Consider the following 23080-nt stretch of genomic DNA (forward strand, 5'->3'; position numbering starts at 1 on the left):
TAAGCTGTGAATAGTCTTTTACCCAAAGAAAGAGGGAAAGAGCCAGTATGTACCAGAACAATTATAACATTTCTTCTTATGGTGGGAAAGGAGTAGAAACTCAGAAGGGGATGACCATCAATTGAGGAATGTCTTAGTAACATGGGATGAATATAATGAAATATTATGCAATAAAAATTGACAAAATGAATGATTTCAAAGAAATCCAAGGAGACTTTTAGGAACTAATGGAGAATGAAATGAGCAGGAACAGAACAATTCCTATAATACCAACATTATAAAGACAAATGATTTCGAAGGACTGAAGAACTCTGATCAACAAAACCAATCATAATTCCTGGGGACTGATGATAAATGATGTTACGGATTTTGCAGCAGACACCAGTCTGCCAGATAGATTCTGAGGACAAACTAAGGCTCACACACAGAAAGATGGGGAGCGACACAGATGAATGCACACATATATACATGCATACATAGATATAGGGACACGGCCAAAGCTTGGGTTTATTTTATTTGACTATGTCCATATACTACAATGATGTTGTTATTCTTTTCTTTGCGATGGAAATAGAAGTTGGTGAAAGAAAAGATAGATTTCTATTAATTTTTTTAAAGTTTTAAACTTTGTAAATAGGAATTTTGTTATTAACATTAATGATAACTACACGTTTATGTATGTTCTATATTTTTGAAAGCATATCCACATAAAATTGTTCGTGTGATCGATCTACTTAGTAGTTCACTGAAATAAGAGCAGGGATGAGCTTAATAATGAATTTATTATAGACCTGGGTCTGAGTAGTGGCCCTGTCATTTAGTCACTGTGTAATGATTTCTCTAAGTCTCAGGTTGTTTTTGTTTCTAAGAGAGCAAGACCCGTATTTCCTAGATCACAGGGATATTTTGAGGAGAAACTTCCAATCTCATTGAACAGAACTTTCCCTTCTGTGTTCTATCATCCAGCCAAACTGACTTTCTTTTCTTTAAGTCAGGTACTCCATCTCTAGTCCCTATACCCTTGCTCTAATATCATGCCTCATGATATTATCTCTTTCCCTCTCCTTCTCAGGAACCTCCTCTTCTTTCAGGATTCAACAGAAATATAACTCTGTTTTTACTGCTCCCTCAACTGGTATTGTTTTTCCCTTCCAAACTATCTTGCATTTAACTACTTTATATGAATTTGTTTTTATTCCTTTATATTTATTTTGCATATGCTTATCATATGCATTTGTTGGTTTTTCCCCAATAGAAATATAAGCTCTTTCCTAGAAGAGATAATTTTATTTTTTGTATATGTATCTCCAGCTCCTAGCACAGTATATGACATGTAGCAGATAGTAATAAATGCTGATTTATCGATTGTTTGAAAAAACTGTAAAAACGAGCTTTTAACATTAATAATTAGCAATTTGGGCATTAGCATTAATACTTTGCTTAGTGTCAATGAAAACTAAAGGCATAATTAGGATTTTTTTTTTTATCTGGCAAGTGTCACATTGGCCATAAAAGAACCTCACTCAATGAGGAAAAAATAGAGACCGCAGGACACTAGCAGAGGGCTGGTGCTAAGCTGGTTGCCCAGCCTAGGGTGGCAGTGGAAACAGCAGAGTAAGGCAGGGAACTCAGCCCAACTACCATCAGGTGCCTGCTTATGTTAAATAATCATCCTAAGTAAATAAGAATTAATTCTGTGGTTCCTGTGCCACAGAAGGGAATGCTGTATATGGCACCCGAGGCAAAGTCCCGGTTGTCTCACTTAAGATATGAATCTGATGGGAAATTACTTTTTGCTATGTGAAGTGTATTCTGGGAAAACTTGTAACAGAGCTTTGGAGCAGGATCTCTATGGAAAGAGGCAACTAATACCTGAAGAACACAGACCGCGCCACCTTTGCCCCTATTTCCCCTCAGACTCAGATGGAGACAGTCCGGGAACCTGCACTCAAGAGTCTTGGGACCATACTGGCTCCAGCTTAGGGCTCTCAGATGGCCTCCTGCGTAACCTCAGAGTTTCAGCCCCACAGCCGCTCCTGCCAATGTTAAGGGTCATGGCTGGTAAAGATGCAGCAAATAAAGTTCTTACTCCCAAGGTCTCTGACACTGTCAAATAGCTGGCCAGCAGAAACTGATAGTGTTTTATCAGAAGAAATGACCTTAAAGAGTAAGTGTCCCCTCTGCTTTGCCATAGCGCCCGAAGGACACAGGTCCTTTCCGGTTTATGTGCAGCTGAAACGTCCCATGTGCGTTGTCTATCCCCCATTAGAACAAACTGTCCTGATTTTCGGTGTCTCAGCCCTTGGCAGAGCGTTTTGGGCATTCAACAAATGCTTTCTTCACTGAGTCACCCATTCATTCACTCGTAGAGAAGTGAGTTAAGATGTCGACTGGACAGGGACAATTGTGCAATGTCTGTTCATAATAACAGTTAATACTTATGCAGTGCCCGCCATGTGCCAGGCACTAGGCTAAGGGCTCTACAATTACTACTCACAACCAGGCTGGAAGTGGGTGCCATTATCCCCATTTTACATCTAAGGGAACTGAGACAAACACAAGTCATGTGACACCATCATCATAAAGTCCTTACGGTGTGCCAGGAATTGTGCTGAACATTGTGCAATTATCTTATTTGATTGCCACAACAACCCCGGGAGGTGAGTGCTGTTATTATCCATTTCACAGATGAGGAAACTGAGTCAAACAGGGAGTAGGGGACTTATCCAGATTCCTATGTCAAGAAGTGTCTCGGATCAAATCTGACCGCAAGTTTCTGACTCCAGGCTCAGTAGTCCATCCATTGAGCCACACAGCTGCCACAAGAATGCTATTCTTTTCAAACCCCAAATATATATATATGAAAAAAAAGTGAAAATAGCCTACTTTGGTCTACATTCAGCCTCCATCAGTTCTTCCTCTGGATTTTCCATCACACACAAAATAAATTCTTTTAAAATATTTGTGGAATGAACCAGTGACTTGCATTAGACCACTAACCGATGTCAGAGTTTCTCCTTATTACAGGTTCAGGACTCTCACTGATCCAGGAGACTAGCTTTCTCAATTATGTAGCACTTCGTGATTACAAATCCCTTCTCATCTCTAGTCACTGGAGCCTCACAGAAGCCTTGGGAGGGCAGTAGTCTAAGTGTTCTTCCTCTTCTTTGCATTACAAAAAATACACTGAGGTTTAAGGGCGTGATCCATCTGCTTCCAGCTAGGAAAGAAGGGGAGCAGTAGAAACAAAACAAGAGAGCAGAGGGGAGCTGGAGTGTGGGGAAATGTCCTTAGACCACTTATGCTATGGAGAAGAAGGGAACCAATATGCAAGATGAGCCCGCAGGGGTCTGGCCAAGGGCGGAATCTTCTAACAGTGGATCTTGTGATACAAGGGATGAGAACTCTTGACAGGATAAAGAGTGATGATCTTAGAAGCTTGGGCTTGAATTCTGGGTCACTTATTTGCTACCTATATGATCCTGGTAAATCACTTCTCCAACTGAGAATCAGTTTTCTCATCTTTAAACTAAGCAAAGTTGCCTGGAGACAGTTTTCCATAGTGGCCACAGAGTGGACCGCAAGGTCAGTAAGACCTGATTTCAAGTCCCACCTTTGTCTCATGCAGCTAAGTACAGGCAACTTCCCCATTTCGGTGCTCAGGGGAACCCTAAGCTACAAAGGTGCTGAAGTGAATTGACTGAAAGGAGCTTCCTCATTTGGAAGCTCCCTGTGCATAAATGAAATCCTAAATCTAATCCCTTTTCCCATCTCTAATGTTCACCCCACCAACCTTGGGTTCTCTGTGAGGAAAATGTTTTGCAGACTTTTTTTCTGGCCCAGAATTATCATATCATGGCTATGAGAGGTGGTGACTCCCTCCATGATTCAGGACAATTGTCTATCACGTAGGATTAAAGAGCTGCATAGGGGCTGTGAGAAATCAGGTCACTTGCCATGACCATGTAGCCAGAGTATGTTGGAGGCTGGCACTGTCTCCCTGACTCCAACCCCATTATCATCAGTATTTGTATGACGGGTCCACAAAATATTCTGTATCCATTAGCTCATGGAACCTCAGTTTTGTTGTGAGAGAGACAGGTATTCCATAACAAGGGGTTGTCAGGAAGATGGTAAACAGCAGTTTATAAATCCATAGTAATTACCACATGATGGGCTCAGTGAGAAATCAAAATCACCCTTCAAGTGAACAGCAAAGTACACAACTGAATTGGAAGTCACTCTTCATTCCTGTCAGCTCACTATTCCCTCACTGGTTTGGTGGTGGCGAAGAGACCACTTTTCTAGTCACCAAGATGACTCTCCCTTCTGAATCACTGCCAATAAATTGCCAAACAGGGTCAGTTCTACCCACACAATGTTTGCCGAATTTACCTCTTCTCCACTCACTCAGCTCCACCCTAGAAAGGTCCTCATCACTTCTTGTCTCTATTTTTACAATGCTTAAACTCCTGATTTGGAGCATCTTTTCTCTCCTCCCAAGTCCCTATCAAAATTATTCCCCTAAAGTCCATCACTCCCATGTTCAGTGGTTCTCTATTGATCTTACAATAACATACAAACTATATTGTTTGCCATTTCAAGCCCTGGCTCCTCACTCTGCTTTGAGCCTACTCTTATAGAGATAGAGATAGAGAGCTAGATTGACCACCAGGTCAATGCAAACTAAAAAACTGTTTACCGCTAGAGGGAGCAATTCCAAAAGAAGCCAATTGTGGCATCATAGTTCTTAATCTCTGTACCTGTTTGTTCTTTTATTAATAAATACCCTAAAGGATCCTTTTTTTAAGTTCCCTGGGTGAGGGAGAGATGTACTTGCCTCCTTAGGTCACTTAAGCATCTAATACTGATAACTGCTTGAGACCCTAAAGATAATAGTACCTTGAAGTATTATGAGGAAAAAAAATTCTAAGAATATGTAAACAAAATCTACTCTCTTATTGGAAATGCTTTTTGAAAGAAGCTTTTTGCTGCTTTCCTGGAAAGAAAATAAATGCAAAAGGCCTTCGCATTTATTCTTTCCGTTGGTCCTTGTTGAAAATATAAATAAATATATATATATATATATATATATGGAGAGAGAGAGGTAGGTATGTATATAGCCAGAGAGATAATTATAGGTATGGTATCTAATAAATTCCCCTTTTTGGAAACGTAGGGGAAAATATTTTAGATGTTGGTCCCACTATGCTTTTCACAAGCTGGTGACGTTGCAGAAATGCCAGGAAAATGTGACCGTATGCTCAGCATTTGCTCAGACACAAATCTCAGAGTAGTCACCGTGGAAGGAGAATGTAACTCACAATTCTGGTAATTAGAATTAAGCCTCTCTCTTTTTATTTGGATTGAAAAATAAGATATTGAGCAGACATTACTTCTGCTGGGCTACGAAATGCCTTTAAGTCTAGGTCAGCTACATCATCGTGAAAAGATTAGACTTTAATTGGCTTGTCTCTCAGTATTGCCTGTAGCTTCCAAATGTTCCACTGATGAGATGAGGAGGGTTATCTCCAAGTCTGGCTCCTCTGCTCTGGGAAATAGCAAGGAATATTAGCACCTGCCTCATCTCAATGACAATTTGGGGCTGGGAGGAGAGTGCTCAAAATTCAACAAGGATGTTCTATCTCAAATTAGTTAGTATTTATTGAAGCAACCTCTCCCCTACATCCCTGCCCAAAAAAAAAAAAACTAAGAATTTTACTTTTCAAAGGGAGACAAGTTTAAAAATCACGGTGAAATTATTAACGAACAGGAAACTCAAGAAAAGGATTCCCATTCCTCTTCTATGACTAATAACCTCTATATCTTTAAATGACTTATGTTTTTTGAGCTAGAGGTTCCTCATCTATAAAATGGGTATAGTCATATATGCCTTAGCTTTCCCCAAAGACCAAAGAGAATCACATGGGACAAATGTAATTTAGCAACAGGTCTCATTTAAAGGAAGGGCAGAAGAGCTACCTAGGAAGTTTCATCTATTCAGTTTTATAATTCAGGCCCATTCTTTGGGTTCATAGGATTTAAAGATTGGCAGGTTTTACCTCCTATTTTATAAAGAAGGAAACTAAAGTGCAAGACATTTAATAATTAACCTGCAGCTGTTCAGACACAAAAGTGGGATTCAATGGAAGACTTGAAAATGGGAGGTTGTAACTGACTTTATTTCCATTGTGCTAGGAGCCTGCAGCAATGTATTTCTGAGGCATAGATACATACACACTTCTATGTATATATACATATAAATATGTATATATGTACAAACATACTTAGTATTATATATAATATATGTATACATTATACATTACTTGTGTAGGAATTTTCAGTCATGTCTGACTCTTCTTGACCCCATTTAGTGTTGTTTTGACAAAGACACTATCATGGTCTGTCATTTCCTTCTCCAGGTCATTTTACAGATGAGGAAACTGAGGCAAGCAGGGTTGCGTGACTTGCCCAGGATCACGTAGCTAGGAAGGGTCTGAGGACAAATGTTAATCCAGGTCTCCCTGACTTTGGGTGTCAGCACTCCACACACATACTACCACGCTGTCCAAATAAATTATACATAAATATACATACATATGTATATATGGACAAATATACATACATACATAAAGGAAATTGGAGTTAACTTGTGGGCTCATATATTATAATGCCCTATAAAAAATCTTGGACAGAATGAGACCTAATCTCACAGCAGCCATGTCCGCTTGTGTTCATCTCTCCTTTGACTCTTTTTTCAGGAGCTGATGGGGAGCTCACTAAAATCTTTGCGGTTGCCACTGAGTATAAATACAACAGTAATCGTCTAGAATAATATAACAGTTGTTCTATATAACAATTATGTTCAATTGATAACAAATATATGCTTCAATATATTTTTATGTATAACAATTCTATAACAGTAATAATAAATAGTAGCTACTCCAAAAATTTTAGTGAGATCCCCAGCAGTTCCTTTAGATCTTAAGGAACTGGGGTAGGAAATGAACATGAAAGGAGGTATTTACTATAAGAATAAATATCATTCTCTACAAGATTTTTTAAGAGCAGCCCCTGAACACACTATCATAGATGAGTTCACAAGAAATCAACTCCAATCTCATTTGGTTCATGTGATCTTCATAACAGCAATAATAATACTTGCTACTGCCTATAACCAAAATCCCTTATTCTGGCATTTAAGGCCCTCTGCAGTCTGCTATAATCTTTACTTTTCAGTCTTAAACCACATTAATCCCTTCACAGATTGTAGGCTCCGACAAAACTTAACTACTTCTCTTCCTCTGGACACATCACTTGCTTTCCCATTTTATGCTTTTAGGAGTTGCCTGTACCTGGAATGTACTACCCCTGTCCCACTTCCAAAACTCAGCAACAACAACAAAACTTTCCCTATTGAAATATCCTCCATCCTTCAAAGCTCAGATTCTACTCCCCTTCCTGATCTCCTGATTGGAAGTTATTTTTCTGTCCTTTGACATATACATCATTTTACATTGACCTTTACATATTGACCATTACATACACATTGACCTAATACATCATTTTTAATGGAGAGGACCTTAGTGATGAGAGACTGCTCTAAAGAGCAGAAAAGAAACTAGATTTGAAATTTCAAAAGAAACCCAGTTTCCAAATTCTACTCCATAACTCACTACTCATATCACTTCTCTTTCCAGGGCACTGGTGTCTACATCTGGACAACTGAGAGGTAGAACCAGTTGTTTTTAAAGGGCTCTTCCAAGTGTCCTTTCTCTTGGTTTCTTGACAGATACTGGTAAATCCAAATGAAAATATTCAAGTAGCACACAGATGGAGGTGTACTCCTCTCTGCCCTTGAAGGGAAAAGTTTTCCAGATAAGCAGGGTTAATTGTATAAAGGGAAAAGATGGAAACTCTACAAATGGCTGAAAATTATAGATCAGATTCATCACCTAGATAAGGTGGAGAGATTATTATGCTCATCAATTTATGTCAGATTGCTTGCCATCTTGGAAAGGATGAGTCAAGGGAGAGTTAATATGCAGAAAGAAAGAAAGAAAGAAAGAAAGAAAGAAAGAAAAGAAAAGAAAGAAAGAAAGAAAGAAAGAAAGGAAGGAAGGAAAGGAAGGAAGGAAGAAGGAAGGAAGGAAGGAAGGAAGGAAGGAGGAAGGAAGGAAGGAAGGAAGGAAGGAAGGAAGGAAGGAAGGAAGGAAGGAAGGAAGGAAAAGGAAGGAAGGAAGGAAGGAAAAGAAAGAAGGAAGGAAGGAAAAGAAAGAAAGGAAGGAAGGAAAAGAAAGAAAGGAAGGAAGGAAAAGAAAGAAAGGAAGGAAGGAAAAGAAAGAAAGGAAGGAAGGAAAAGAAAAAAAGGAAGGAAGGAAAAGAAAGAAAGAAAGCCAACAGAAATTATATGATTTATTATATGGATGCTAAAAATGCTTTTTGACAAAATACAACACCAAGGCCTATTAAAAAACAATAAAGTGTATAAAATGGTAAGTAGTACCATTTCAGATTGCTTACCACCTTGGAAGGGGTGAGTTAAGGGAGGGAGTTAACATAGAACTCAAAATCTTACAATAGTAAATTTTGTGGTCAAAGGATATGAACAGACAATTTTCAGAGGATGAGATTGAAACTATTACCACTCATATGAAAGAGTGTTCCAAATCATTATTGATCAGAGAAATGCAAATTAAGACAACTCTGAGATACCACTACACACCTGTCAGATTGGCTAAGATGACAGGAAAAAATAATGATGAATGTTGGAGGGGATGCGGGAAAACTGGGACACTAATGCATTGTTGGTGGAGTTGTGAACGAATCCAACCATTCTGGAGAGCAATCTGGAATTATGCCCAAAAAATTATCAAATTGTGCATACCCTTTGATCCAGCAGTGTTTCTATTGGGCTTATATCCCAAAGAAATACTAAAGAAGGGAAAGGGACCTGTATGTGCCAAAATGTTTGTAGCAGCCTGTTTGTAGTGGCTAAAAACTGGAAAATGAATGGATGCCCATCAATTGGAGAATGGCTGGGTAAATTGTGGTATATGAATGTTATGGAATATTATTGTTCTGTAAGAAATGACCAGCAGGATGAATACAGAGAGGACTGGTGAGACTTACATGAACTGATGCTAAGTGAAATGAGCAGAACCAGGAGATCATTATACACTTCGACAACGATATTGTATGAGGACATATTTTGATGGAAGTGGATTTCTTTGACAAAGAGACCTGAGTTTCAATTGATAAATGACGGACAAAAGCAGCTACACCCAAAGAAAGAACACTGGGAAACAAATGTAAACTATCTGCATTTTTGTTGTTCTTCCCGGGTTATTTATACCTTCTGAATCCAATTCTCCCTAAGCAACAAGAGAACTGTTCGGTTCTGCAAACATATATTGTATCTAGGATATACTGCAACATATCCAACATATAAAGGACTGCTTGCCATCTAGGGGAGGGGGTGAAGGGAGGGAGGGGGGAAAAAATCGGAACAGAAACGAGTGTCAATATAAAGTAATTATTAAATAAAAAAATTTTTTAAAAAATAGTAAATTTTGAAAATGATCTTTACATGTAATTTGAAAAATAAAATAGTCTTGAGAAGATGGGGGGGGAGTGGAGAAAGAAAGTTACTGCGGGAATAGAGAAGAACAAGGTTCGTCTTCAGAGGGGAATACTGAATTTTTTTAAAAGTCACTTCTATCCCACGGAATAATGGTAAATAGTTACCTGCCCAAAAATAACTCATAAAAGACTTTGAAATGAAATGAGGAGCAGCTAGGTGAAAAGTGGATAGAGCACTGGCCTTCGAGTCATGATGACCTAAGTTCAAATCCAGACTCAGATAATTAACACTAGCTGTGTGACCCTGAGTGAGTCACTTAATACCAATTGCCTCTCAAAAACAAAACAAAAAAAAATAGAAAAATTGAGAAAAATTTAAAATAAATAGATGATAGAGAGATACATAGATAGATAAGGGCAATCCAATAAAACAAGAAGATTATGAAAAGAAAGTCAACCAGCTAGAAAATTAATCTAAAATTATAAGGAAGAAAAATAATTCCTTGAAAATTGCAATTGGTCAAGAGAAATCCAGTGAAGTTATGACACCAAGAAATAATAAAACAAAGTAGAAATAATGAAAAAATTGAAAAGAATGTGAATATTCCTTAAGAAAAACCACTGATCTGAAAAACAGTTTAAGAAGAGAAATGCTATAATTATTGAACTATCTAAAAGGTGATTTTTAAAATAATATTTATATGATAATGCAATAAATAAAGAAAATTTTCCTGAAGTGTTAGAACAAGAGAGAAAAATAGAAATAGAAAAAAAATCACCAATCACCATTTAGATGAGGTTCTACAAGAAAAACCTCAGAAACATAATCGGCAAATTCTGAGACCCCCAGATCAAAGAGAAAATATTACATGCAACAACAACAACAACAACAACAACAAAAACAATCCAAACATGGTTGAGCCATAATTGGAATCAAAAAATACCTAAAAGTGATTATTCAAAAGGCTACAGGTTTTGGAACACATATACAAGAGGGAAAGAACTAGCGTTATAGCCAAAACTATCACAGAGTTAAGCATGATCCTGAATGGTGGAAAATGGACATTCAATGAATTGCCAGATTTTTAGGATTTTGTCCCAAGACACCTAAATTAATAGAAAATTTGACATGTAAGATCCAAAAGAAATATAAGGTAAATCTCAAAGACTAGTTTCAAGGAATTCAATAAGGACAAACTGTTTATGTGTTATACATGGAAATGAAACCATGTCTAAGATTGTCATTAGAAATTGAATAATTTAAAATAAAGACTGGGACAGAGCTGAGTGTGATGTAATTCTAAAAAGCAAAACATGTAGGAAAAAGGGGAAAGAGTAATTATGTTATATATGAGAGCAAGAACAGACACAGAAAAATCAGATGGGAGAAGAGGGGTGAAAGTTCTGAAATTCACATAGGAAATGGGTTAAAGAGAATACACTATACATATATCTAGAAGGATATAAAGTCATATAAACATAAGAAAATAAGAGGCAGGATAGGATAAGGGAAGTTAGAAGAGGGTAAAGATTAATGGAAATGAGATAAGGTGTGTTGATTAATGGGGATGGGATAAAGAAGGGGCAAAAGATGAGGGAGGGATCTGGAAGCGGAATGGGTTAAATAATAGCAAGGCAGGGTAGAAGTAAAGCAAAGAAGTCAGCAGGTAGAGGAAATAAGAGATAGATACAAAAATAATAATAATGATCAGGAGTAGAATTAATTAGGACAAAAGTAGGGGTAGCAATCATTGATCTCAGACAAAGGTAGACCTAAAATAGATTTGATCAAAAGGAAAAAAATAAGGAAATTGCACTACATGTCAGCTATATTAAGTGATTTTTTACATTATTTAAAATAATTGGATAGTATTAAGAAATGTATATAGTTTATAGGAAATGATAAGTTGGTGGATTTAGATAAATATGGAAAGATTTGGACATATGAAGAATGACATTATCTATCTTCAGAAAAAGAGAGGACAAACATAGTATGACATTACAGAGATATAAATGAATGTTTGTTTATATGTGTGTGTATGATTATACATATCAATGTATATTATGAGAGTATGTATGTATACGTGTTTTTTATTTTTCTATTTTTTTCCCTTTTTCTATTTCTATTTAAGTTTTAAATAATTATTTTTTAAAAGGAAGAAAAAAAATGAATGCTAAAAATTCTCCTGACATGTAACTGGAGTGGGGATAATAAAATGCTATTTAAAAAACAAAATAAAAGCACAACAAAATAAGACATGTCAAGACTCATGATTCCACCTACCCATATTCTATCTATTAAAAAAACAAAACAAAACTCTGTGCTTTGTTTATGGCAGCCTTTTTTGTAGTGGCAAGAAATTAGAAACTGAGTGGTTGCCCATCAGCTGGAGAATGGCTAAATAAGTTATGGTATATGAATGTTATAGATTATTATTTTATAAGAAATAATCAGCATGATTTCAGAGACACCTGGAGACACTTATATGAACTGATGCTAAGTGAAATGAGTAGAACCACGAAATCATTGTACATGGCAACATATACAGCAAATGCCCTACACTTATTTTTTTTTTAGTCTAGACCTGAGGTTTCCCCAGTACAAAGCTCTCTACTGATTTCAGATCCTCACATGCTTTGTGTTTTAGGCCTTTTAGAAAGCTGCTTGCTGGGGCTCTGAAAACTAAGGGACTTTCCCAGAGTCAATATACATCAGAGAAAAAAATTTAATCCAGGTTTTCTTACTCCAAAGCTGGCTCTGTCTCAACAATACCATTATATTTCATAGATGTGAAGGAGGAAATACTTAACCATAGGATTATCCACATTATATTTTTTTCAGATTTGCCACTGGCTTGCTTGAAACATTTCTAATCTCTTTAAAACACAATTCTCTTTCTATAATTTTGGCAGGGATATATGAAAATGAATTTTTAAAGGAATTCATCTTAAATCATAACTTTGTTAGCACCAGATCTTATTCTGATTAATTTTTATGTAGTCTCTTGAGTTTTCTAAATAGATCATAAAATCAATTGCAAGTAGACCTGTTTTAACTTATTCTTTGGGCAGGATTGTTTCATTAACTTCTTATTCTTGTCTGATTGATATAACTAGCATTTCCAAAAGTATATCAAATAATAACAAATATAATGAGAGAATGGACAGCTTTCCTTTATCCCTGTTGTCAGTACAAAAAACCAAAACTTTCTGCATTACATATAATGATAGGTTTTAGATTCAGATAAGTGATTTTTACCATTTTGAGAGAAAATCACTCTATTCCTAATGTTTTTAATGTTTTGAGAAGAATAGTTGTAGTGTTTTAATCAAAGGCTTTTCTGTCTATTTATATAATGACATGGTTTTATTATTTAGATTATTATGCCCAACTCCCATGACAAATAGCTTTAGTCTACCTCCTACTTAGGAATGGGCTTGCTTTAAGTATCCTCATTCAATTATCCAGAATCATTAATTTCTCAAATAATAGTTTCCTATCATTCCATGTCTTCTTTTGTCTTATTCCTGTTAAATGTGAGCTTTGTCCTACATTTACCTCTCCCTGCCATCTTAGTCCATCTCTCTTGCTTTAGCCTCGCTTTTTTTCTTAGTAGTTTTGACCCCACGGTTAAACAGTTCAACCTGATGCTCTACTCTTGAATTGCTTGCCTTCTCATCCTATCATTCTGGTTATGTTTTGCCAATTGTCTCTTTACCCCCAAATCCATATTCTCCATTCTTATTGAAATGCTGCTGAACATTTCTTGAGGAAACCACACAACTGTGCCTACTAAGTGCACTGCAAATTTGGTGTTTGATCTTACAATGTTTGAATGTTACATTCTCTTATCTTCACTTTAATGACCATCTCCCACACACTTACTCCCAAACATGTCATATGTTTTAACCATCTGACAAAACAGTTCTCCTGTTACAAACTATTCTCAAGTTTCCTGTATTTTTGCCCTCCAACTCTTGCCTGACACTTTTCTGAAAGATAATAACAACAAAAAAGGCTTTTAGGCATGAGCTCTTTCTCTCCTATCTTAAAAAGCCCTCTACATTATTCCTAAGTCTCTTCTCCTTTGCTCTAGTCCATTGCTTCTTAAGGTGTGATCTGCAGATCTTTAATGGTACTTGAGACTTTTTCAGAGATCTACAAGTTCCAAACTATTTTCATAATTATACTAAGATATTTAGCATCTAATAGAGTAAATATCAATAAAAATAATCTATGCAGACAATAGGTCTTGGGCAGGAGTCTTTAATCTTTTTAAAAATGTAAAGGAGTTCTGAGACCAAGAAGTTTGAGTACTGGGGTTCCAATGTGTAGCAGGTGGCTTTGGTCCCTGAAAAGGCCACCTCAAGCTCCATGTCTTTTGGTTTTTTTTTTTTTCCTTTCTCTCATCTCCCCTCCCCAGAGCCTGCTTCCTCTTTGAGCTGTTTTTTGTTGTTGTTGATGTTGTTTTTTTAAATCTTCATTTCCCTTGTTATGGACTGCCACATTCCTTGACAACTACAAATATGTTTGGATCTCCCTCATTTAAAAAAAAATTACTTCATCTCTCAACCTATAATATTTTTTCTCTTCTCCCTTTTGTAGCCCAACTTCTGGGGAAAGAGGGGTGGGACAGGAAGAAAAATGCCTACTTTCAAGGTGTGTACTTCCTTACCTCCTCTCCATTTCCCATTTTTCTCCATTTTCTAACTTTGCCAAAATGAAAAATCTCTCCAAGGTTAGGGTTAGGGTTAGAAGACCTTTTCGTAGTCATTGCCCCTCTTGAACTCTGTAGCTTTTTACTGTTCTATAAACCATGTTTACCTCTTTAGGTCTCAGATACATCTCCCTTGGGCTTTCCTCCTCCTTCCTAACCAATCACTCCTCAGTCTTGTTTGTTGGATTATCATTCAAATTCCACCTTCTATCTATATGTGTCCTCTCAGAATCTATGGTTCTAAGCCTCTTTATTTTCATATTCCCTCTTTTGCTGAGCTCATCATCTTCCAAGAATTTCATTATCATCTCCATGCAGATGACTCCCAGATCTATACATTCTGTCTTAATTTTCCTTTTAAATTATAATTTTGAGTTATCTGCTAGACATTTCCATCTTTATGTCAAATCAGGAAGCACTTAAAATGCTTTTATGTCCTATGTTATATTAATATAATATTAAATCCTGGGAAAACCAAAACCAATCCCTATTCTCAAAAAGCTCAATTTAAAGGAAGAGACAACATATAAGCATCTATATATGAGCAAGATATATAGAGGATAAATTGGAGAGACTCAAAAGAGGCAATATTTTTAGTGGAAATCAGATAAGATTTTGTGAAAAAAAGATAGAATTTTAGCTTGGATTTCAAGGAAGTAAGGCAACCCAGAAGAAAGAAGAGAAAGAATTCTAAGCCATTAAAAAAGGCTTAGATACATGAGCAAAGGGTTAAGGAGAGAAAGTAAGAGTAAGAGAGGAGGAAGGAAAGAAGTAAAAGAAACTGATTTTAGATGACCTCTCAAGGACATCCATTAAAGAAAAGACTGATAAAGGATTTTATTTTAATTTTTATTTTCAAAACACATGCACAGATAATTTGACAACACTGACCCTTGCATAGTCTTGGGATTCAGATTTTCTCCTCCTGATAAAGGATTGTTGAAGCTGAGGAATACTTGCATATGTTCATAAGCAGTAAAGAGGCAGCCAGTAATACAATGATACTAAAAATTAATGAGAGTTGTATACATGGAGGGGGGTAATCTACTAGAGAAGATAGGATGGAATGGATGCCTTGCAGGAATCTCAACTGCAATATATATATAAATCACATTTCATTATTATCCCCCAAATAATCCTCAAAACTTGCCCATTTATGTTGAGAGTATGACTATCCTTTCAGATACCCAAGTATTTCAAATTTGACTCAGCTTTTCTCTTTCATTCCTCATGAAAAATAAGTAATTAGATATTACCAGTTCTATCTCAACAGTAGCTCTTACAGCTCCCTTCTCCCTATTGAAATAAATATCACTAGTATAGATCTTCATCATCTCACCAGTACTATTACACTACTCTTATTTCTGGTTTTTCCCCTCTCCCATCTATCCTTCTAGATGGAGCTGCCAAAATAATGTTTCTAAAGCATAAGTCTGATGATATCACCCCTCCCACTCAATAAGCTCCCTACTTCTTCTCGAACAAACTATAAACTCTTCCTTCAGCTTGGCCACAATCTGGCCCCACCCAACTTTTCCAAGTTTATGCCACATTATCTCCCTTTTTGTACTCTACAATTTAGCCAAACTTGTTTGCTCCCTGTTTCTCCAATTCAACATTCTATTTTCCATCTTCCATCACTATGAGTTTGTTTGGGCTGTCCCTTATGCCTGGAATACACTCACTCCTGTCTTCTACATCTCCATCTTCCTTCAGGACTTAGCTTAGATGCTACTTCTTAGAGGTAATGTTTCCTGATTTCCCAGTAGTAGTCTCTCGCAAATCCAAGCAACTTCCATTTGCTTATTTGTACACATATTGATGCTTGCCCCTTTCATAGTGGAATGTCTGCTCCTTGAGGACATTTTGTTTTGTCTTGTAAACCCAGCATCTAGAACAATACCTTGAATCTAACTAATGCTTTTGAATTTAATTTATTTTTTTCCAAAAGAACTGTTAGAATGGGGTGAAAAGAGTACAAGATTTTGATTCATGTAACCTTGAGTCACATTTCAGCACTACCAGACTGCCATCATGACTTGAGCTACTTATTTCACTGGTTTCTTCAACTATAAAATTAATTTGTTGGACTGTATGACCTCTAAAGTCCTTTCCCTTTCTAAAGTCCATGATCTTGAATCTACACAAGAGCTTTAAGAAATGTAAAGGAAATTCAACTCATGCATTGTTTCTGTTCTACTTGTTAAATTGATTTTATTTTTACTTGCTGTATTCTTTTATATGTAACCAGACTTGTCTAGAAAACTTGATTTCCTAATGTGGAGGTTCTCTAAGAAGCTTTTAGAGAATGCCTAGATTACCTAACATGGAGTCATTCTGTATCCCCGCATTCAGACTAGAGCTAATATCTTTAATTGGCTAAGAGAACAGAAAAGCCTACATGTATAAAAGTGATGAGATTAAATAGTCTCTCTGTCTCAAGCTATTTACTATGTTCATCTTTCTCCTACATCTAGAGGATGAAGATCATTTACATCTAGTGTTAGAGAAAAGAAATAAAATGATGGAGAAAAAGAACTTTCTCTCTGTTTTATACCCTTCTGGCTGTGAGAAATAGGTCTGGGAAGTTTGTTTGGTTGTGTTCTGTCTTCTTTATCTTACTCAGTTTTAAGTGCCAATGGTAATGTTCTTTAGATCCTAGAATTCCAATCATGGTGACCTTGGGGTCAGGAAGCAATGGTGCAGTCAGCTGGCCCATCATGAAGAAGTTGTCTGGGACTTGAGTGCAAAAAAGGTTTGCAATTTGAAAGTGGTATTGTGCTCTAGAGGAGGGAGCTATTGTGCTGGGAACTTAATTCTTCTGTTTCTCAAAGACTGAGGTGGTGCATGGAGGGAGAGCATTAAGCCCCAAGGATTGGGGAGAATTTGTTACTGTTACTGGGAGGCATATTTGTTATTATACCTTTTGAAGTAAATATTTCTTTGTAAAGGCTTATTTGACAATATTAATGCTGAAATGAAACTGGGGAAGAGGAGATTACCTTGAGGTAGCTACCATCGCATATGCTAGAATCATTAGCACAGATCCTAGACATCTACTGATTTTCCTTAAACGTACCAGACAACTCTGGGGATGGGGTAAAACCAAATACATCTTGTCTTCCAGCCAGGGAGTTAGAGTATTCAGTGTACATTTTTAATAAGGTGTACGAACCACCCCATTTTACTAATATGAGTATAATCTCAAAATTATAACAGCATTAATCCAGTTCTAAAATTCATATTATAACCCAGTGCATTTTTAACTTTTTCCTTCTCTCTTTCATGTCCTAGATAGAAATCTTGCATAGAATCATTTGCTTTCCTCTATATCTCTCCCTCACTTATTCTTAGTCTGTGACTCCCATAATTCAAGTGTTCCTACCTTTTTTTATAATAAAAAATGTTTTTTTTGACTCATGATGGTAAATGCTATCCACATCCAGAGAAAGAACTATGAAGGCTGAATGCAAATCAAAGCACACTGTTTTTGCTTTTTTTATTTTATTTTATGTGACTTGTTCCTTTTGTTCTGCTTTTTCTTTCATAATATAACAACATGATTGCACATGTAAGACTTATTAGATTTCTTGCCAATTTCAGGAGGAAAGGTTAAGAGAAAAATTTGGAACTCAAAATTTTTTTAAATAAATGTTGAAATCTATCTTTATATGTAATTATAAAAAAAAAAAAATACTATTTACAAAAAAGAAAAGAAAGTGTTTTTTAAATGTTTTTACATTTACCTCTATGACTTTTCTCTTCCCTATGTCCTTAGCACTGCAGTTGCCAGTCAAACCAATCCTGTAATGTTTTCTTTTCTTCCTCACAGGGTTTACATTAAAAGATTTGTTGATCAATTCAAATTGACTATTGCCTCTATGTCCCTGTATGGAGATGATATTGAAGTACAATTTAATAATTTCATTATTTCTATTTTCTTGCTGCCACCTTTCCAACCTAGATGGTGACTTCCTAAAAATTGAAAAGACATATCATCCTGTTTCACTTTTGCTATAACTATACACACTTGGGGTGAGTCATTGTTAACTCATTCATTTTTAAAGTTCATGTAGAGTTTACCTTATTGACATTGTTCATCATAGTTTATTTGAATATCACAGCTTCATCCTAATTTTGGCTCCTTCTCTTTGAATATCTGGAATTCTTTTGGAGCATCAAATGACTTTTTGTCTTATAAAAACATAATTAATCTAGGTAGGTGGTGAGTTTCAATTTCTCTTGATTTTTGATATAGAACACACTAGTTTATTTTGTTATTTCTTAAGTGGAAGAGCCTGATAAATTAGGTTGTTTATTGGGATTTATATATCTCTTATAAATTTATTAAATCATATCCATAATTACATTTTAAGAATTTTATAATAATATACATAGGTAAGTTGAATATGAGGATACTGCTTGTTGTCATCTTGTGTATTTTGTCAATCTGTGATGTGCTTCTTGCTTACATAATTATAGGAAATAAAACATTTACAAGTTTGCTTTCAGTTAAGTAGATTTTTAATATTTTTCTTTTTATTCTGCTATACTTGCTATCATTTCTTTAAGTAGAAAATCAGTGGATCATCTTTCTATTATCTATGGATAATTCCAAGTTATTCTATGCTATCTCTTTTTCCTTTGGTTAATGTCTCTTCTTTCTTTAGTAACACCAGATATTCCTTAATTTTCTTCATGTTCTGACAATATCTTCAATTTTGTTCCACAGGTTTAATTTTAATGCTAGTTCATTATTAATTGGCTTATTTTTTTTCATTTTTTATGTCTCCTCTTTGATTTGTTATCAGTCATGATTTTTTTTTCATCATATTGGAAACTTTCCCCACTTGTTTATTGCTTTGATGGTTCATTTTCCTTTTCTGAAAGACAATCTTATTTTGAGATTCTTTTTGGTTATCTTTTTTTGATTGGTAAATGATTGGATCTGTTTTTTAAGCAAATTGTTGGGAACTTAGTTTCTCTTTAGACATTTTATTCTGTTACTTTGACAGAAATCCACTAAGAAATTCCTAAATACAACCTGACCACATTATGTTTGTAATACTGTTTCCAGCTCATTACGGCACTGATGGTGTTAGTGGTGATAGTGGTGGTAGTGATAGTAGTAATAGTAGCAGCAATAGCAGTAACAATAGTAGTAGTAGTAGTAGTACCAATAGCACCAGCAGTACTAGCACCACAGCAGTAGTGGTACAAACATGATTATTTTTAAAACTCACCATTCACACACACACACACACACACAATATTTTAGTATTTCAAAAAACATCTTTCTTATTTGATTCTTACAATGTCTTTGAGTTATCCAGTACCTTATTTTTCATTATTTTATAGATGAAGAAATTGTCTCAGATAGTTTAAATTTCTTATCCAAATTAAAGGTTCTTGACAGAGTTCATTTTGAAGACTTAATAGGGATTTTTACGCATGAATTGGATAAACCACTCAGTGGAGAAAGCAATAGCCTTTTTGCAAAACGTTGTAAGTCAAAAGAGAATATTTGGCATAATTCAAGATTCCAAGGGCGTGAAGGAGAGAACCATGATGTAATTGGAATGCACAAGGCTCAACAGAAGTCACTGGAGTGAAAAAAAGTAGCACTAAAATCCCAAGGAACAGGGGTCTGATCACAATCTGTAGCAGAACAAAAGAACTAAGAGATTCTGAAGAAGAAAGGCTATGCAGGGTCTGAACAGAATCACTATCAGCACATGGCCACAGGAAAAAGATGTAACCAGAATCCGGAAGGAACAAGTTAAATAGTTCATCATAGTCACCAGTGGTCCAAAGGGGGCAGGTACACTGTACTACCGCCATCCAGATAAAAATACTCTCAGGATATAGAGGGATCCTTAAGTACCAGGTGAAGGAAAGGGAAAGGTTGTGTTAGAAGCTTTGTCCAAGTATTGGACATCTGTAGCATTGTTAACATTTTTTCTAGACCCTTGTCACTCTCATTACTACTCCATATGTTCAGGAAGTTTGGGGATTCTAAAGAGGGTCTGTTATAGTCCAAGGAGGCATGAGATCTTGTTGAGATATCTGATTGCTTCCCTACTCTGAGGTCACCAGCAGAGAGACATCAATCAATGAGCTTGCAGGAGACATGGAAGCTGATAGTTTGAGAGATTCGAGGAAAGTGAAAAAATATTAGTAAAGAGAAGCAGATACAAGGAGGGTTGAAGCAATCTGCCAAAGACTAGCACTGCTTCTCTCTCAAGATAGCTGCTTTGTATAGCAGAGAACAAAAGAAAACATACAAGGAAGTACAGAAAAGATGGACAGCTCCCAGCACAATGTATATAGTATTTGTTATATAGGCTTTCTTGAAATAGAAATTTATTTTTATTTATTTATTGAAATAGAAATATATTTCAAATCCTCTCTTATGGCTTGCTGTGTGCATGATATTTTTTTTCTTTTCCTGTTTTGTATTTAAAATGTGAATAATTTTTAAAAACTTTTAAAAAGACAACTATTTTAAAGGACTATGCCTCTTTAAAAATATTGTGCTTTTAATAATAATTTTAAAAAACAGTCTCAATACATATCTGCTATTTCCATGGTCATAACAACAGCATAAGATAGGTGGTTTAAGTCATATACCCATTTTGTACAAACTGAAACCCAATGGTTCCACACCTAGCAAGCAGATAGTGGGACATCAGATTACAAAATTATACCACACAGATGAGAAAGCGTTAGTAACTATGGAAAGAACTAACTAAATACACCCCAGAAGTATACACTTCAGATAGACTCAGAGTTAACATTTTCCCCCTTTACTGAAAAAAGGGATTGAGTTGTCTTTTTAGGAGTAGCAAGTGAGGAGCTTTTTGCTCTTGGTGGAATTGGTCCTTGAATGAAATGACTTGATTATAAAAACAGAGCTAGGAAGCTCAGTGAAGCAGCAAGCCCCATAGAATTGGACAGTAATAGAATATTTCTCTCTAGGCTTTGCTCAAAAGTCACGAACACAGAAGGAGAAAGTATTTCATTGTGAGATTTAAGCCTTTCATGGTGCAGTTTTCTGAAGCCAGAAAGGTCTTCGAATCTAGGACCTAAGTCAATCAGCAGATAATTTATCTAAAATGACTAAATATTTCATTAATTTGTCATTATTAAATGACATTTGTTAAATATGATATCCACATTAGGGTCAAACTCTTATAGTCATGTTAAACTTCTCTTTCAAGTATCAACCATATAATATTTAAGAGGTTTAATCACCTCTTGAAGGCAGCAGAAGAGCAATGGAAAGAAAAGAGAGAAGAAAGAAGCTAGGTTCTGAAAAAGAAAAGAATGAGGGATGAAGGAGAAATTCTATTCAATTTCAGTTCACTAAATAAGTTGTTAAATGTCTGCTATGTGAAATATCTTCTACAAGGCATCAAATAAATAAAACCCTCCCTCCTTCCCTCTCTTCTTCTCTCTGTCTGTCTCTGTGTCTCTGTCTCTGTCTCTCTCTCTCTCTCTCTCTCTCTCTCTCTCTCTCTCTCTCTCTCTCTCGGCAAAGCCAAACAAAATTATTTCACAGGCCCTATATGCCCCACAGGCCACATTGTTCCCCCTGGAGGAAAGCCTCCATGTAGAAAGGTGAAAGATTTACACATAAGGGTCAAAAGTCACATATGAGGAGACAGGGTAACCAGAGTACTTAGAACTTTGGGATAATAGATCCAAAGCGTCTAGGTACGACCATAAATACAAGAATGAAATAGGAATTAGTTTCTAAGGAAGAGAAATCAGGAAACTTGAACATCTAGAAAGCTTTTGGAAAAGTAAATTTTAAACATTGAAAAATTCCCCTTCTCTACTCAGCATTTTGTCTATTTGTTTTACCAATGATCCACTTCAATTTTTTTAAAATTATAACGTGTATCTGAAGTTTGAAAAGTATGTCTGAGAGTGTTATTCATATTTGAAAATTATTATGTACTAGTGGTTGAATTTGGGATTATTTTTATTACTACTATTATTTGATATTACATAAAAGCTTTCCTCTGAGACTCATGAACTGCTGTCACCATGCAATTTGGGTCATTTTGTGATATTTTATTCTTAAGCTGTTTCTGATTGTTTTATACATTTTAATTAAAACTATACTTATTTTATTTGGACCCTAGAGCTATTCAGGAAAACAGAATGCTTAACAACCTAAAAAATGTATTTTTAAATTACTTTTCAAATGGTTCTGCTCCAAAGGCTGAAGATAACTAACCTCTATCGACATAGAAATGAGCCTTTAGAATACTCAAAGGCAATATCTAATGGAAACAGCATTAGATGAGGAATTAGAAGATCTAGGTTAAAGTTCTCACTGTAATAAATTTGTTATCTGCTGTTTCTCAAGTCTTGAGCTCCCTTTTTCTATAACCACAGGCAAATCAGTTAATTTTAGTGAACTTCAATTTCTTCATCTAGAAACTAAGAAACATAGAATTTCATGGTAAGAAGAACCTTAAAGATAGTCTAATTCCATGCTCTTTCTTTTATACTTTACTTCCATCTTCAATTCAGCAACTGATTCAGCAGAACTGGCCTTCTTGCTGTTCCTGGAAAAGGATATTCCTAATCCAAGTGTTGAGATTGATCTCACACACACACACACACACACACACACACACACCTTATATCTATGTTCTCCCTCTTCATCTCTACTTCCTAATGCCTCAGCTTCCTTCAATAGCAGCAAAAGTCCCAGCTTGTCCATAAAGCCTTTCCCAGATCTCCTTAATTTTAGAAACATTGCTTTA

The 23080-nt window shown here is 35.8% G+C and overlaps 1 protein-coding gene across 1 annotated transcript in view; it reads right to left on the bottom strand.

Moving 5' to 3' along the window:
* STK32B (serine/threonine kinase 32B) overlaps window positions 1–23080 on the bottom strand; it is a 307808-nt gene that overhangs the window by 212996 nt on the left and 71732 nt on the right. The window lies entirely within an intron of this gene.

The sequence above is a fragment of the Antechinus flavipes genome, chromosome 6, assembly GCF_016432865.1.
Source record: "Antechinus flavipes isolate AdamAnt ecotype Samford, QLD, Australia chromosome 6, AdamAnt_v2, whole genome shotgun sequence".
Classification (NCBI taxonomy): Eukaryota; Metazoa; Chordata; class Mammalia; order Dasyuromorphia; family Dasyuridae; genus Antechinus; species Antechinus flavipes.